Below are 19,756 nucleotides of genomic sequence, written 5' to 3' on the forward strand. Positions count from 1 at the left end.
AGTGGGATGAGGCAGAATAATAGTTTGGCCCAGACTAGAAGGGCTGAAGGGCCTATTTCTGCACTGTAATGTTCTATGCTTGTCTGATTTTTGCTTATACATTGAAGAAGGGCTTAACCCAAAATGTTGGTTATCCTTTACTTCCCATAGATTTTGCGTGACCAGCCTAGTTTCTCCAGCACTGTACAATGCCAGGTGTTGCAGACTTTCCTGCTTAACTCAAAATAATTTTCCAATTTTCAAAATTTTCCAGCCAAACTGACTTACACATTATTAAATAAAAAATCTTCCACAAATCAGCAAAATGAACTGATGTTATACAATTTTAACTGTAATTAAATTTATTCCATGATATGTTTAAGAATAGTAACCTTAATTTATTCCAAAAAAATTTTAGAAACAGAACATTTTGAACGCTTCAGTATTTTTTTATATACAAAAACCTGCTTGAAAACTATAACAGTAAAAGATTGAAGTAAATGTCTAACATTTAACTATTTGAGCAAAGTACACAACAAAATCAAAGCCAAACCAAGCAGAAAAGTTGGGCCATTAGCTTTTCTCTCTTGCAGCAAGAGATCAAAGGCCATAGCTCATAATTCATGATCAAAACCTTAAGCAGAAGATTAAATTGTGCAGCACATCTATTTTGTGAACCTATTTAAACATCCACCACTAAGAGTGTTTATCTTTTGATGGAGAGAACAGAGAGCTTAATAAATTCATAGCTCTTAATCCTGTGAAAGGATATAGTCTTTTATTTTGAGGCAGTCATTTGATATCAAGGGGAAACTTGCACAGAAGCCACTTGCGAGCTGAGGAAGAGATAGAACTTTTATTTTTTCAATCAATTTAATTGGGCTAGACGTTTTTTTAAACTTCAGGGACATTAAGTCAGATAAGCTTGCTCATACAAAGGTCTGAGAGAAAATTAAATTCAGAAACTCATTATATTGACTACCACTTTCCTGACAGTAATTAGCAATGGAAGAATGTCACTGATTAGAAAATGGAGTGGCAGGCACTCCATTATCCCATCAGTGACATTTGTGATCAGAAATAAAATCTTTATTAGCACCTCTATCTAGCAGCTTTTTAAAACAGTTGTTGAATTCTTCCAAGACTTCAATTCTGTTATTTTTAGACATACAGCATGGTAACAGGCCATTTCGACCCATGTGTCCCTGCCACCCAATTTACACCCAATTAACGAACACCTTCAGTATGTTTCGAACAGTGGGAGGAAACCCGAGACCAAGGAAAACCCATGCAGACACAGGAGAACAAACAAACTCCTTACAGAGTGTGTGGGATTGAAACCCTGGTCTGGATCGCTGGTGCAGTAAATGCATTGCGCTAACTGCTACTCCAACTGTGCCGTTCTGTGGTAAACTAAGAATCATCAAGCATGATATTGCTTACTTGTCAGATGTATTCACAAAGTTCAACAAAGTTACTTTGCAACTGCAAGGTATTGAGGTTAACCTTAAAGTCAAATCAGCCCTTTCCACATTTCTTTTTTTTTTAATGGAATATTTTATTTATTAAAAACCATGATGCATACAAAAAAAATACATATAATCCAAAAAAATGGTAAAACAAACTACTCCCCCCTACTACCCCCCTCCTCTCATGTGTCCCCTCCCCCAATACCAACTAACCTATCCCCCATAAAGGAAAAAAGGGAGATGTAAACCAGAACGACATAATTAATTACAATGAATTAGAGTAACACCCCAACTATGTGGTTGAAGAATTCAAAATTTTAAACCCATGTGATCCAAATAAGGGCTCCAAGTTTTGCAATTTAAAAAAAGTTATCATGTAAATTATATGTTTTTTTTTTTCCCCAGTGGAATACAAGATCTCAATTCCAAATGCCATCTATATATACTCAAATCAGTCTCATTTTTCCAAGTAATTGCTAAACATTTTCTGGCTACAGCCAATGCTAATCTCAAAAATGCAATTTGAAATCTTGTTAATCTCAATTTTAAACTCAACTTCTTAATATTACCCAACAAAAATACTGATGGATCTAATATAAATTTCACTTTAAAAATAACTTCTAAAAAAAAAAAATCCTTAAGTGGCTTCCAAAAAGGTTTTTACAATTTCACATCACCAAGTAGAATTAAAAAAGAACCTATAATCGAACTGACGTCGAAAACATAAATCTGAAGAAATTAATTATATCTTTAATTTTTCTGGAGTTAAATATAATTGATGTATAAAATTATAATGAACTAACCAATATCTCACATTAACAATTTTATTCATACTACCTTAACATAAATTTCTCCAATCATCTTGATTAATAATTATTCCTAAATCTTTTCCCATTTTAATCTAGATTTATGCAAATCAAACTAGGCATTTTATTCTGTAATCATAAATACATTTCAGATATAAATCCATTCTTCCCACCATCTGTAAATAAAATTTCAAATTTAGATTGTCTCGGTAACCGTAAAGTATGTCTAAAATTATCCAATAATAAAGCTTTAATTTGATAATAACGAGTATTTTATGATATTTCATATTTTTCTTTCATTCTTTGAAAAGAAATAAAATAACCTGCTTCATACAAATTTAATTCCTTTTTGATCCCATAATTTCAAAAACTGATTATTAAGTGTAAAAAGCAAAAGCTTATTTTGATATAGGTGTTTTACTTGAAATTTTCTTTGAGTACCTATTACATCTTTTATTTTATTCCACAATTCCATTAAATGTATCAAAATAGATGAATTATAATTATGAAATAACTTAGAATTCCATTTATAAATAAAATGATCCATCTTCTCACCAATTTGAGATAATTCAATATTTGCCCATACCACTGACTTTTCAAAATCAAACATTCTATTAATAAACTTTAATTGTGCCGCTTTATAATAATTTTGAAAATTTGGAAGTTGTAAACCTCCCAATTCATATTTTTAAATAATTTTTGAGGAATCTTACAAGGAATAGATTGAAAAACTTACTGAATCCTAGGAAAAACATTAATCTTAATACAATTAACTCTTCCTATTAATGTAATTGGTAAATCTTTCCATTGATTCAAATAATTTTTATTATATAACAATGGTAAATAATTTAATTCATAAAAAGACTAAAATTACTATCTACTTTAATATCTAAATATTTAATTTGATCTGACTATTTAAATTTAACAATATGTTTACAGATATAATCCACTTCTGCTAATGGCAGGATCTTACTTTTTCCCCCCAATAATTTTATAACCTGCTATTTCACCATACTATTCCAACCTATCATATAACCATTTTAAATAATTATGAGGTTCTGTTAAATTATCAAATTATCATCAACAAACAAGTTATTTTAAAATTCATCAGACTTACTTTAATACCCTTAATATTATTATCTTTCCTTATACTCTGAGGCAAAGGTTCAATAACTAATGCAAAAAAGAGCTAGTGACAATGGGGAGCCTTGTCTAGTAGATCTATTCAATATAAAAGGCAAAGATAACTGTCCATTTATCACAAATCTAGCAGTAGGATTTTTATATAAAGCCTTAATACAACCAATAAATATTGGTCCAAATTAAAACCTTTCCAAAACTTTAAATAAAAAAAACCTCCATTCTACTCTATCAAATGCCTTTTCTGCATCTAATGATATAACCATTGGTAGGCTGGATTCCTTCCAAGCAATATTAATCAAAGAAATCAATTTCACAATATTGTCCGCTGAATAACTAATTTTAATAAATCCAGCCTAATCCAAATGAAACAAATCTAGTAAATATTTTGACAATCTATTTCTAGAACCTTCATTACAATTTTATAATCAACATTTAACAATGAATTAGGTCTATAAGATCCAGTTTTCAAAGGATCCCAATCTTTTTTAAGAATAACCATAATAATTGCCTGAGAGAAAGAATCAAGAAAAGAATGAATCTCCATCACCTGTTTCAGTACTTCCACCAATAATGGAGTTAATGATTTTTTAAATAAAATTCAGAAGTAAAACCATCTTTACCTGAGGATTTCCCATTAGGCATAGATCAAATTGCTTCTATAATCTCTCTAGAAGTAAAGGGAGCATCCAATTCTTTAATATCCATACTACTAAAAGGTAAATGAAGGTCAGATAAAACATTTAAAATTTTAACTTCATCTTTATATGATTCAGATGTATATAATTTTACATAAAATTCCCGAAACACATCATTAATCTCCTGTTTATATGTCATAATTGAATCCTTTCTAATAGCATTTATTGTTCTTGAAGCTTGTTCCGTCTTTAATTGCCAAGCTAAAAGTTTATGAGCTCTTTCCCCTAATTCATAATCTTTGTTTAGTTCTTTGTAATAACTTCTCAAATTATAAGTTGGTAATGAATTATATTGTAATTTCATGTTAATCAAATGTACTTTTAACAACATCTGTTGAATTCTGTTGTAAATCTTTTCCTAAAATTTTTATCTCCTTCTCCAATTATTAACTTCAAATGAATATTGTTTCTTAATTTTAGATGTAAAACTAATAATTTGTCCTCTTAAATATGCCTTCAAAGCATCTCATAAAACAAATTTTCTAATAACTGAATCCATATTTATTTTCAAAAATTGCTATATTTGATCCCTTATAAAATTACTAAATTCTACATTTTTTAACAGAGTTGAACCTCCATCGATACGTAGTATCGATCTTTTCTAAACTTGTACGTTATTAATAAGAGTATGATCTGACAATGTTCTACTCTTATACCTTGTAATTGTGCCGATTTCAAAAATTAATCTATTCTAGAATAAGAGTCATGTCAAAATCAATGAAACAAAAAAATCTCTCTTTAGAATTTAATCTCCTCCATACATTGACTAAATTCATATCTTTCATTAACATTATCAACTGTTTTGCCATTTTAGACCTAATTACAGTTTTTGGAAATTTGTCCAATAATGCATCCAAACAACATTTAAAATCAACCCCAATCATAACTTTTTCATATGTCTTATTCAAATTAAGAAAGGAATCCAACATAAATTTCTCATCTTCTACATTAGGAGCATAAATATTCATCAAAGTCCATGATTTGGAATTTTTTTTTCACAATTTACAACTAAAAGTCCACCAACTGATTCAATTACTGATTCCAACTTAAATGATAATTTCTTATTAATCAAAATAGCTACACCTCTTGCTTTAGAATTAAATGAAGAACCTGACCAACCCAATCTCTTTTTAATTTCTGATGTTCCTTCTCAGTTAAATGTGTTTTTTGCAAAAAAGCAATATCAACTTTTTAAATATAAGCCAAAACTCTTTCTAGGTTATTGAAAGTAGCAAAATTTAAATTAGTCATCATCTTAATTTACCTCAAAAACCTCTATGCCACATGTAGTGGGATTCCAATCCATGGACAATATATAAAAAAAATACATCTCCTTAAAAGAAAAAAAAGAAACCCAACAAAAAATAAGTACTGTACCACAGTACGACCGCCCTCAATGATACAGAGAGTGACTAATGCTATAAAGTGGCCAACCACTTCGGAAGGAGAAGCAAATAAAACCACCTCTCCCAAACAGAACAAACAATTAAAAAAAACAGTAAATAAATCAGCTCAAGTTTGATGAGCTTCCTCCAAATCTGTTAACTTGATCCTCATCAATGTCAATTTCAACCAACTGATGACGTTCCCTCTCCTTCACACCATTCTTCTTCTCCTCATGAGCTGGTTTGAATTGTTGAGAAATACTTTGATTTTTCTTCTGTTTATTATCAGACAAAGAATTAGCCAGTGTAAGAGCTTCAGTATCATGACTAAAAAATTGGGATTGAAAATCTCCATTAAAAAAACTTTAAGAATAGCAGGGTATTAAAAAGCAAATTTATACCCTTTCTTCCATGAAACAGCTTTGGCAGAATTAAATTCTTTGCAATGTTTAATAACAGCTTGACTCAAACCTGTAAAGAAAAAAAAACTATTTTGACTATCAAAGGACAATGATTTTTTTTGCATTCTGAACTGCAACCTGTAAAATCAGTTCTTTATCTTGATAATGCAGACTCCTGATTAAAACAGAACATGGCGGTTGTCCAGGAAAGGGCTTCTATCTAATTGCTCTGTGAGCTCCATCCAGCTCTAAACCATTTGGAAAATATTCCCTTCCCAAAATGTCAGGAATCCATTTCTGAAAAAAATTGTACTGGATCTACCCCTTCAAAATCATCAGGTAGTCCAACAATTTTAACTTTATTCCTTTGACTCTGATCCTCCAAAGTGTCAGTCTTCTTTAATAAATCAATTAATTGTATTTCCTAACCATAAAACAATCCTCCATCTGTCCCATCCTTTCTTTACATTACTCAACATCATATGATAATCATGAAAATCCTCTTCAATTTTCTTAACATTATCCTGTACTTTATCCACCAGCTTCACACATTTTGCCACATCAGACTTAATAGTTTGCATTTCTTCCTTCATACCAGTAAATTGATTATTCAAAGATGAAGATTCATTTGCTTTGACATAATTTCAACTTGTAGAGACAAAGTATCTAATTGAACTGCAGGATCTGGATAATGAGAGCCTTCTCCTGAACATATTTAGATAAGGGCCTACTCTTGTATATCACAGCTTCCTCTTCTTCTCTGCCTGGATAGGCCTCCTCTTTAGTTCCACAGATGACTTCACCTTCTTCTTCCTCCATTGAAAGTGACTGCATCTCGACCCATCTGCGGGGTCTGGTCCTCTCCCTCAATGGTTCAGCATCGCTGGGCCACAAGAGATTGGTCTCCTCTGCACCACGGGTCAAACCTGATGTAATGCAGAAAGTTTTGCATATGCTCAGTTATTCTTTGTAGTTCAAAGGAAGACGTCTCCAGGCTCCAGCACCATCTTCACCGGCACTCCGAGGAGTTGGCACGAGAGTCATCTGTACCTTTCCAGTAGATGGTCTCTGTGGATGCAGATGGTGAGAAATCAACTCTCCAGGCTCCATCTCGAAGGTAGGCCCAAATTCTTCAGTAGTTGGAAGTTGTTTCTGGGTAGTTTTCTTTAAAGTTTGAGACTTTGTTTTCTTCATTATTACAGTTAATAGTTCTTTATAAACATATTTAATACTTTTTAAAAACTTAAACTTATAAAATTGATTTATAGCAGTTGTTGGGAGAGGCGTCTCCTCACGTCTCCCACCTACGCCATTATGCCACGCCCGCTCCTCCACGCTTCTGTTTAAGTTACAGCTATTCAAACATAACATACCCATTGTGAGCTCTTCCAGTTTCTGAGCCTTTCCGAATCGGAGAAGGAGAAGAGCATACCAGACAATGACCTTCAAGTGCATTGTACACACTTGGATGAGCTGCAGAGACATGTCTGACAAATTTCAAGATTTTGTTTTGTTTAAAATACCAGACTGGGTCATCAATCCATTCCTAGATACCAGCAATGAGGAAACAGGAATGGTAGAGGAAGAATTAATTTCACTCCAAAATGACATTGAGCTGAGGCCAACGTCCAAAAAATCATATCAAGATTTTTAGTTACAAAAAACCATTTCTGACCACTACCCATGGAACAAAATCAAGATGTACTTTATTGCCGTCCCAATATCATATTCAGTAGAGCAAGGTTTCAGTGCAGTCACCGAGCTTCTTTGCAAGCAAATAAACAAACTGAAAATGACTGAACGTGTGCCTTCCAGCCTGATGTTGAGAAGCTGATATCCCTGCACCAAGCACGTCCATCCCATTCAAACCGTGAAGACAAAGTAGCTAGAGGTGAGATGTAAATTCACCCTTTCATATTGCTAAATAAATGGGTTTACTATGTTTTATTTGTGAAATACATATGCTTGTTTATAGTGTTAGATCAGTTGTTTTAAATTTGTAGTAGACCCAATACCAAGAAAGAGCTGTGTGTTCATTGTGTGTGTGTGTGTGTTGGGGGTGGGTGGGGGGCAGCAGGGAAAGAGATGTGACCTGGGAGCCAAGAGGATGGCAACACATTAAACTTTTGGGGAACTTCATTCTTGGGAGGTAAAGAGTGGTGGGGAGTAGCATTACTAATCAGGGATATTATCACAGCTACAGAAAGGGAGGACATTTTGGAGGGAGTGTCTATTGATTCAGTGTGGAAACAATAAGGGAGTGATCCATGCATTGGGAGTAGTCTATAGGGCTCCAAATAGCCCATGAGACACCGAGGAGCTGATAAGTAGGCAGATTTTGGAAAGCAGCAGAAATAACAGAGTTGTTACAAAAGACTTCAATTTCCCAAATATTGACTGGCACCTCCATGTGGTGATATGACCACCAGCCTACTGCAGGGGGCGATCTCTGTACCTGCAGGAAGACCAACTAAGGGCTGACTCCACCTCACTGGCAGTCAATCAGCTGACCCGAATATAGACTTGAGCCGGCCCCTTCTGAGCCAGTCACACGGAAGGCACTGAAGCCTGAACTGGTGACAGACTTTTACCTGAATAAAGCCTGTTGTACAGTCTTTTGAGTTTTGTGCTTGCTTGCTCCTACCTCAGCGCACCACACTCCATACTGCAAGAGGGATAGATGGGGCAGAATTTGTCAGGTGTGTCCAAGAAGGATTTCTGCAGTGCAGTGTAGCCTCTGTTTTTTTCTGTTCATTAAGTCTTCTGCCGACAGTAGTCATTGACATATCCACACCTACCTCCTGAAGAGTGTTTCTGATCTGTTTGGGGATTTTTCTTCATCTGATGAGAATTCTTCTGCCATCAGTGGTGAAGGCCTTCCTTGGAATACCAGTCCCTTTGCGATTACCGAGCTTACCAGTACACTCTTTCTTTTTAATGGCATTCCGAACTGTTGATTTCGGTCATCTTAAGGGTTGGGTGGTCTTTTATTGTATTATTCTTGTTTTCAGCCTCAATGAGAAAGTCAACTTCCTTAACTTTCATTGGCACAACTCTGATCCTCATGTTGAAAAATGGCAACCACATAAGCTTCAAAGCTAGTCTAGCTCCATTATACCTGCACCAATGAAGCAATTAAACATGCCCGAGTATTCACAAACACGTGTAAAGCCAAATTTCCTGAACATTATGATGCTCTGAAATGAGGGAACGATGTATAAGAAGTGCTGTAATTTCTACATGGTCAAACCAAAATGTATACAAATAACCTTGAAAAAAATCTGGAATGTACACTTTAATTACATGTGAATTGTTTGATTACAAATTTAAAACTGTGGAGCATAGGGGCAAATAAAGGAAAAAGGACATTATGGAGTGCACTTAGATCACCACAACAGCATAGGTCGAAGGGCCTCTACTGTGAAGTTCTCTGTTCCTTGTTTGATGTTCTTTGCTTTGTAGCCTGATCCGCTAAATGCTAACAGATTACATGTTTTTATATCTTCTCCCACCATACAAGAGCGGATGAACATGTTATGCAAATTGATATTTTTGAAAAAATATTCCCCATGTACATTATTTATTTCCTCATTATCTCAGTAATTAAAATATCGTCAAGTCAATGAGAATGAAGGTAAAGCAGATAACAGCAAGGCAATAGCTGTACGAGGCAGGTGTGCTCGCCCACAAGGTTTTTAAAAGGGGAGGGGTCAGTAGTGGGTGGGTGGTGATGGGGACCATGAATGAACAGAAATACTGATAAAACACATCAGAATGCAAAGCATCTGAAGCATAAGGACATGTCAATATTTTGAACTTGGTCTAAAACTATACAAGATACTGTCAAGACCACATTTAGAGGATTGTGTGGAGTTCTGGTCACCTAGCTATGGGAAACTTGTTATTAAGATGGAAAGGCATACAGAAAAGATTCAAAAGGATATCACCAGGACTCGAGGGCTTGAATTAAAATAATGAACTGGATAGGATAAGGCTTTTTCCCCTCGAACATACTAGGATGAGAGATGACATTCAAGGTATGCAAAATCATGAGGGGCATGGATAAAGGTGAATGGTCACATTCTTTTTCTCAGGAGTGTTTAAAATTATAGTGCAAAAAATTAAAAGGTGAGAAGGGAAAAGTTTCAATGGCACCCAAGGGATAAGACTTTCTTCCTCAACAGAAGATAATGGGTTCATGAAATGTGCTTCTAGATTATTTGGTAGAAATGGTACAATTGCAATGTTTAAATGATATTTAGAAAGGTTATGGGCCAAACAAATATAAATGGGACAAGCTGAGATAAGGACAAAGTGGGCAGAAGTGCCTGTTTCCATGTGTACAACTTTTGAGTTTATTTGCAGATGTCTATTTGCAGGCAGATGTCCAGACAGTATCCAGGATGTGACAACAAATTGCGACAGCAGATAGAAAAGACATGTCAGAAGGTGAATGTTATGTTAGTTATGAGGAATTTTGACATGCAAGTAGATTGAGAAAACCAGGTTAGGACTGGATCTCAAGAGAGATTTTGTAGAAAGTCTAAGAGATGGCTTTTTAAAAATCATCTGGTTGATGAGCCCACGAGGGGAATCCTCTCCACTGGATTGAGTGTGGTGTAATGCACCAAAGGTGATTAGAGAGCTGAGAGTAAAGGAATTATCCGGGGGCAGTGATCACAATATGATTTAGTTCAATTTGAGATTTAACAAGGAGAAACTAAAGTCAGATGTGTCAGTATTTCAGTGAAGTAAAGGAATTACAGTGACATGAGAGAGAAAGTGGCCAAAGTAGATTGGAAGGGAGCACTAAAAGATGGCTGAGCAGAAATGGATGGAGTTTCTACAAGAAATCTGGGAAGGTACAAGATAAATACATACCAAAAAGAGGAAATATTCAATTGGAAAAATGTGGACAGAATAAACATAGAAAGGTTGTTTCCCATAGTGGGAGAGTCTAGGACAAGAGGATGTGGACTTAGAACACAGATGTGGAGGAATTTCTTCAGCCTGAGGGTGGTGAATCTGTGGAATTTGTTGCCACAGGCAACATTGGGTGTATTTAAGATGGAGATTAATAGGTCTTGATTAGGCAGGGCATCAAAGGTTAAGGGGAGAAGGCCAGGCAGAGGGGCTGTAGGAAAATAGATTAGCTTATGATTAAATGGCAGGGAAGTTCTGATGGACTGAATAGCCTATTTTTACTTCTATGTCTTATGTAAACTGACTAGCCGTCAAAGATTGTGTTATTAAGTGGTCGTAAAAGCCAACCTTGAATAACTTCAGTTTGGTCTGAACACCTAATTCTAAATAGTAATTTTATGCCAATGTCAAAGATAATTGTTGATACAGTACTTGTTTGCACAAAGAGACATATGTAACCTGAACAAAGCCTTGAATAGCTTGAATAATTACTATTTTTTCAAAAGACCTGATTAAATTTGCTTGGATCACCATGCACAATTTTCCAATCTTTTAAAATTTGACACCTGTAATTCAAGGATTTTTCGGTTTTAGTTGAAGGCTCAGAATTACTACACAAATATAATGTCATCTTAATTTAATTAGAATTAATTTTGCCATAAAAAATACTGCAAGGGAACAATGTCAGCTTTTATGAAGTTCTTACCCATCAGAGATATGTTCAATGAGTTTAAAGCAAAAAAAAAAAAAACAGCTTTAGAATCTGTACAAAAATTTCACACAGAAACATACAGGTACTTTGTAATTTTAGAATTTCCATATCTACTTCACTGCAATTATATTCAAGTTCACCCAATTAATCACGGACAGTATTTAATAAATCACTTTACAGGTTATAATAATTACTTCCAGCAATTTAAATTCTTATTTTGAAGACAGTATTAAGCCTTCAGTATCTATAGGATCTGCAACTGTTGAATCAATTAGCAAATTATTCTCTGGGAAGGCCACTAGAGCATTGTGTACCTAGTTTGAGGGATCTTAGATATGTACCATGTCAAATTAAAAATGTTCACTGATTATTCATCAAAAAAGCTGAGGTTTATCAAACAAATGAATGAACAAACAGGATGCAGTCAAAAAGGTAGCTGATATGGTGAGAAACATTCACTCTATCTGCTTGCAGCTGATGTCCTGAAGGAATTGCTGATTCAAGTAAACTGTTTTTCTTCCAACTGTGGGAAACATTCAGTGTTTATATACCAGCAACAGCTACTGTAAACCTTTCCAATTGCTTTGAAGCCTTCCTCCATAAATACAATTATGCATGGCAAATTTCGACAGTAGCTTGAACCATTCAGAAAGAAATTCTAAAGCACAACTGGTATTACTACTAATTAAAATTTTATATTTACTTCCCTGTCATTCATCGCCAAGTTTTAGTCTGTTATTACCTCAAAGCCCAAGGCAAGCATTATTCAATTATCATTCATTCTGCAATCCACTGTATGGAATAATTATGTCTTAATGCCATAAAATACGAGACTATTTTTGTGCAAACCATAATAGCAACTAAGGGAAAAATTTCCAACCAAACAAGAACATCACAAATCAGAAGGAATGGTCAAGTAGTTTAAATTAAGATCAAGAGAGTTTTATTTGATTTTGGATCTGCCTTTGCCTCAAAAAAAATATTATAGCAAATAGTGAGCAACTGGTTCACATCAGTGATGCCTAGTGAAGATTTTATTACAGGTACATAATCTTTTATCCAAATTTCTGAAAAACAAAAACCACCGAAAACAACATATTTTCATGGATGTCATCTGCACACCAAAGCTCATGTATGGCACCAAACATAACCCGACGCAACCCATATTTGAATATCCCATGTTGGTAATTAGTGAAACCTTAGCGAATCCTTCCTTTATAGGTGCCAGCTTAAAAACAGAGTCAAGTACTTCCAATTCGTCATATACTGACACCTGATTCATCATAGATGGCACGATACCTGGACACACCCCCATCCAGCGCCGCCGCAAACATCTCCTGTCCAGTGCTGATGCAATCCCCCTTGTCCAGCACCACCATAAACACCCACCATCCAGTGTCTGAATCAGGAACTTGGATGGGCGGTAGGTTGGGGGGCGAGGATTCATGGTTGGGAGTTCAGATAGGTGTGCAGCCAGGATATTGGGGGTGCAGATGGGCGAGTATCCGGAATGAGGATCTGCAGCTGAGTGGGCTGCCTGGAGGAATTGGGAGCTCTGGTGGGTGGATGGCTGGGGCAAGGGTCCTTTGAAGAGGTGCTCGGGAGTACCAGTAGGTAGGAGGATGGGTTGCTGGGAGCTACGGTTGGCAGACTGCTGGAGTGAAGGTCCGCTATTGGGATATCAGAAGCTTTGATGGCTCCCGCTATACCTGCTTCCCCGTCCATTGACCCTTCTAGTTGGAATGGGTCTTTGTTTTGTGCAAATCTGAAATCAGCATAATTACTTAACGTACTGCCATTACTATTATTCTATTATCCAAAAAGTGTCTGGTCAAGTGTTTCGGATAAAAGATTCTGTACCATCATATAAATTACGGCGGGTGTATTAAATAATAGGCACTGACTGAAACAAGAATGCATATGCATATTTTTGATAATTCAAGCTATTAGCTTTTATCTGATTTTCCAATGAGGTGACAAGAAAAACTATGCAAGCATTCACATCCTATTTAAATTTGCTCAATCAAGCTTACAGAAGCCAGAAAATTGAATTACAAAATAACAAGTCCAAAAAAAAAATAGTGGATGTAATTATCAAGGTAGGCTAATAACAAATTCATTCTAAACAAGTTCATCAGTTTAAAAGAAAAAGGTGCACCTATGTTGTAATTTTAGTGGTATTATGAAACAGCCCTATGTTGCAGCACTGATCTGGAATTTGCTCAGACTCAGAAATGGACATGCACAAGAATCTTGAAGCAGGAAGTCACGTCATTTGCATTTAATAGCACTAAGTGCATGACCCTAGTATAGGATCAAATCTGATTTCCGAAGGGTTCAGTGGGTCATGTGAAACTTGCCACCATTTTACAAACTTACCCGAGTTCATTTAAATATCTCAAGTGCAATGATATATGCTATTTTTTATTCTAAAAATATTGTAAAAACTTAACAGCAGAACAATATGAATAACTGGAGTTCCAGGCAAGACAATTCCAACATAAGTAGGTCAGCATTAACAAATGTGAAAAAGGACATGAAGCATGAAGCTAATGAGTTTAGAGGAGGGAACAGTGATAACCTCGAGCATATAAACATTACAGTGGTGATGGTATTGGAGATACTGAAACACATAAAGGTGGATCAATTCCCAGCTGTATCCTGGGATATTATGGGAATCTAGGAAGGAAGTTGCTGTTGACCTAATCAGATGATCAACAGACTGAATGAACTCTGCTTTAGTTTAAAATTGCATATTTGCTTTGTCATTTATTTACTGATAATTAATATTTAAATCTATAATGGACTCAGATATATACTGTAATTAAACCTGAGAATTTATCTGCTTGATAGAATAATTTCTAGAGCTGGAATTATTGGGCTTTGTACTTTTAAAATGTTCAATCAACTCTAATATGTTGAAACACTAAAGAATAGACTTCTATCCTATCAAGTTTCTTCACAATTCCAGTACTATTATCCATGTCATCTGATAAAAGACATGCAAAACTAAATTAATGCAGCCAGATACCAGCTGTGGCATTCAACTTGACACATCTGAATGGCAACTATACAAGACAGGTTATAATAGATGCCATAGTACTGAACGATTTTGCTTTTTTTTTGAATGACAGTTTGTTCTCGTGCATGTTGGATCTACAGTGATTGACGCATTTGTTAGTAACATACTGAGTTTCTTCTGTTATGTATCAGTACTGATTTGGAGAACCTTGATTAATACCATGCTATTGCCTTTTTCAGCAAATGGTTTATACATGAGCAGCAATACAACAACTTAATGCTTTCATCATTTTGCAGATTAATGCTGGGCAGTTATTGAATTCTTATATCACTGAAAGGGGAAAAGAGGTAGAAATCTATCAGAATTCATTATTTTAATTCTCATAAAATATCAATTTGCTGGGGATCCTTTTTGTATTTTTATTGAGAGCAAGTCGCTCCTCACTTTAGTTTTATTTTTCTGACCTACAGCTGTTTGTACAGGTCATCGACAACAATATCTTTGTAATTTGAAAAATTACTTCTCCCAAATAAAATAATGGTAAATAACATAACTATCTTCTCAAATATATAGTTACTAGTTCTTTTTTTTGTCTCTGATCCATTGAGCTATGCTCAGATTTTTGTATCAGTGCCTTGTGGTCACCTTGACCCTGTTTTCACCACTAATTTCTCAAACTATCTTGCCACTTTCAAAAAATTAATATTATGTACAGTTCCCTACATAATGTTTAGGACAAAGACTTTTTTTTTTCCTATATTTGCCCCTGTGCTCCACAGTTTAAAATTTGCAATCAAACAATTCACATGTGAATAAAGTGCACATTCCAGATCTTATTCAAGGTGATTTGTGTACATTTTGGTTTGACCATGTAGAAATTAAGAGCAATTTCTATACATAGTTCCCCCATTTCAGGGCACCATAATGTTTGGGACATTTGGCTTCATAGGTGTTTGTGAGTACTCAGGCATGTTTATTGGTGCAGGTATAAGCGAGCTAGACTTGTTTTTAGGGTTTTCATCACCTTAAGAGTCTGTCATTGCCATTTTTCAACATGAGGACCAGAGTTGTGCCAGTGAAAGTTAAAGAAGCCATTATGAGGCTGAAAAACAAGAATAAAACAGTGAGAGACATCATCCAAACCTTAGTATTACAAAAAATCCACTGTTTGGAACATCATAAGAATGGATTGGTGAGCTCAGTTATTGCAAAGAGATTGGTAGGCCAAGGAAGACTTCCACTGCTGATAACATGAAGAAAAATCCCCAAATGCCTTTCCAACAGATCAGCAACACTCTTCAAGAGGCAGGTGTGGATGTGTCAATGACTACTGTCCGCAGAAGACTCCATGAACAGAAATACAGAAGCTACACTGCACAATGCAAACCACGAGTTGGCCACAAAAAGAGGATGGCCAGATTACAGTTTGCAAAGAAGTATTTAAAAGAGCCTGCAGAATTCTGGAAAAAGGTCTGTGCACAGATGAGACAAAGATTAACCTGTATTAGAGTGATGGCAAGAGCAAAGTTTTGAGGTGTAAAGGAAAAGACCAAGATCCAAAGAATACCACCTCATCTGTGAAACATGGTAGTCGGGGTGTTATGGCCTGGGCATATATGGCTGCCACAGGTACTGGCGCACACATCTTCATTGATGATGCAACTGCTGATGGCCAGAGCAAAATGAATTCTGATGTGTATAGAAACTTCTTATCTACTCATGTTCAAGCAAATGCCTCCAAATTCATTGAACAGTGGTTCATACTACAGCAAGACAAAGATCCCAAACATTCTGCTAAAGCAACAAAGGAGTTTTTCAATACTTAAAAGCTGGAAAATATTTGAATGGCCAAGTCAGTCATCCAATCTAAATCCAATTGAGCAGGACTTCCATTTGCTGAAGAGAAAACTTAAGGGAACAAGCCCCTGAAACAAGCAGGAGCTAAAGATGGCTGCAGTAGAGGCCTGGCAGAGCAACACCAGACAAGAGATTCGGCACGTGATGATGTCTATAAATCACAGACTTCAAGCAATCATTGCATGCAAGGGATAGGCAATAAAGTACTAAACATGACGACTTTAATATACATCCCATTGCTCTGTGGTAAATATTATGATGTCCTGAACTGAGTGGACTATGTACAAAAAGTGCTGTAATTTCTACATAGTCAAACTAAAACGTACCCTTTAATAAAATCTGGAATGTGCACTTTAATCATGTGAATTTTTTGATTGCCAATTTAAAACTGTGAAGTACAGCACAAATAAAGAAAATAAAAACTTTTTGTCCCATTATAGAGGGCTTATCCCCATATTTGTCTCCCCCACTACTTTTAAAATTATGCTTTGAAGTTTATATTGCCTATCTTAATTTTTTTTTCCAAGGAATAGACTACTTTTCAATTTTTATGTCTAAATTTTATAGGCTATATATCCATTCAATCCAATAGCTTGACCATATCTGTCCAGCACAAAACTCCTCACAGCTTACTTGACAAGTTTTGAGCCAGTTACAAATATGAAATTTGTGATCCTTAGACCCTTTCTCAGAAGACAATCTGGCCCCTCTGCACACATCTGATAAACCTTTCCTCAACCATTTCCCATACATGTAGAGCCTTTAAAAAAGTATTACAACTCTATACATGGTATTCCAGGTTTGTTGCTTTCTGTAAATGCAGCATAATTTCTTTACTTTTGCTTTTGTTTTCCCTGTTAAATTTAGACATACATTCAGCATGGTAACAGGCCATTTTAGCCCATAATAAATAATACTTGTTAGCTTTCCTAATTACTAACTATTCTGAGAAATTTCTTATGAACTATGAATGCAAACAAGATCCTTTGTTATCTTTTACTATTTACAGTAAAACCCCAGGTATCAGGCACCTATGAGGATTGGCAGATGCTGGATAAGTGAATTTTCCAACTGCCTGAAACTGTATTAGCGAACTGACAACTAAGGCATGCCAATTTTAAAATGTCATATTTATATCTATTTATTTTCTGCAATTATTTTTGCCAATTGCTTGAGACTGGCAGTTGCTTGAATTCTGGTTCACAGATGTTAATGTACATGATTCTTTTCTTTTTTTTTCCTGCTAAAATGGCCAATTTTGCATTTTCCCATATTATGCTCCATTTGTCATATCTTTCTAAACAGGGTCACTTAATCTATAAGTATTTCCTTCACTCAACATCTGCAATGTCCTTTATATGATAGACATTTATTGCTGTAAATCACCAAAAGGGAATTTTCTGTTGATGTACAGGTATTGGTACGTTAATCAGGTTTACAAATATTCTAAAATATCTTTCCATCAGGTCCAGCAAAACTGTACCCTAAATTTTCAGTGTCTAAGTCAGTTGTGCAATCCTAAAAAAAGTTTCAAAAAGGGAGGAGGGGGTTAACTTATATGCTGGATATACGTAGGAGACCTTAAATTCACCACAAACAACAGATTGACGTCAATTCGCTGTTTCCCGACACCTCCCCACCACTGGGCGCAGCCATAACTCTCCAGCCTGGGAGCATGATGTTGCCACTCCATCTCCGTGGGCCATTGCTGCTGTAGGCCAAGATTTTTATTTATTTATTATTTTTTACTTACTTTACAGCTTTACTACTTGTGATTGGGGTGTTTTAAAACATTCTGAGTTGTTCCTGGGAGGCCCAGACAGCCCAAAAAATGGGGGTTGACTTTTTTCTTTGGCTTGGCTTCGCGGACGAAGATTTATGGAGGGGGTAAAAAAGTCCACGTCAGCTGCAGGCTCGTTTGTGGCTGACCAGTCCGATGCGGGACAGGCAGACATGATTGCAGCGGTTGCAAGGGAAAATTGGTTGGTTGGGGTTGGGTGTTGGGTTTTTCCTCCTTTTCCTTTTGTCAGTGAGGTGGGCTCTGCGGTCTTCTTCAAAGGAGGCTGCTGCCCGCCAAACTGTGAGGCGCCAAGATGCACGGTTTGAGGCGTTATCAGCCCACTGGCGGTGGTCAATGTGGCAGGCACCAAGAGATTTCTTTAGGCAGTCCTTGTACCTTTTCTTTGGTGCACCTCTGTCACGGTGGCCAGTGGAGAGCTCGCCATATAATACGATCTTGGGAAGGCGATGGTCCTCCATTCTGGAGACGTGACCCATCCAGCGCAGCTGGATCTTCAGCAGCGTGGACTCGATGCTGTCGACCTCTGCCATCTCGAGTACCTCGACGTTAGGGGTGTGAGCACTCCAATGGATGTTGAGGATGGAGCGGAGACAACGCTGGTGGAAGCGTTCTAGGAGCCGTAGGTGGTGCCGGTAGAGGACCCATGATTCGGAGCCGAACAGGAGTGTGGGTATGACAACGGCTCTGTATACGCTTATCTTTGTGAGGTTTTTCAGTTGGTTGTTTTTCCAGACTCTTTTGTGTAGTCTTCCAAAGGCGCTATTTGCCTTGGCGAGTCTGTTGTCTATCTCATTGTCGATCCTTGCATCTGATGAAATGGTGCAGCCGAGATAGGTAAACTGGTTGACCGTTTTGAGTTTTGTGTGCCCGATGGAGATGTGGGGGGGCTGGTAGTCATGGTGGGGAGCTGGCTGATGGAGGACCTCAGTTTTCTTCAGGCTGACTTCCAGGCCAAACATTTTGGCAGTTTCCGCAAAGCAGGATGTCAAGCGCTGAAGAGCTGGCTCTGAATGGGCAATTGCCCATTCGGGGGTTGACTAATATGCTGGATATACCATAAAAATGAGGCTTAAAATAAAGGGGGGGGGGCAGGTGGGTCGACATACACCAAAATCTACATTAAATTACTTAAACATGCAAGATATGCAAAGGAAAAATTCTGATAACGACCAAATTTAAAAAAAAATTCAATGAATGTAGAGAATTGCTGGCTCACAACATTCGAGTGGAAACTAAATTGTCTAAATGTGCACAGAAAACAGATACTGTTACACCCTACAAGGATTTCAGAGGGAAACAGAGTTGAACACCTTTGGTGCAAGGTCAGTCTTTTTCGAACAGCTATTTGCCTCTTGGACCTCCCATTCATTCCCTACTTGTAAAGTACTGTTGCTCCACAAAAAAGGCCTCCCTGGACTATTGAAACATCACTTTCATTTTTATACATGCATTACTGTAACTGTCAATATTTATCATCTTTTATATTTATTATTTCTTTCCATATGGTAATTTAACATACTATTAGAATTTGCTCTTTTTGTATTTACATAGTTTGGTGCAGCA

The 19,756-nt window shown here is 36.3% G+C and overlaps 1 protein-coding gene across 1 annotated transcript in view; it reads right to left on the reverse strand.

Moving 5' to 3' along the window:
• Window positions 1–19,756, reverse strand: part of LOC138762392 (uncharacterized) — a 172,738-nt gene that overhangs the window by 12,659 nt on the left and 140,323 nt on the right. The gene's annotated exons all lie outside the window — the stretch shown is intronic.

This window comes from Narcine bancroftii, chromosome 4 (genome assembly GCF_036971445.1).
Source record: "Narcine bancroftii isolate sNarBan1 chromosome 4, sNarBan1.hap1, whole genome shotgun sequence".
In the NCBI taxonomy this organism is placed as follows: domain Eukaryota; kingdom Metazoa; phylum Chordata; class Chondrichthyes; order Torpediniformes; family Narcinidae; genus Narcine; species Narcine bancroftii.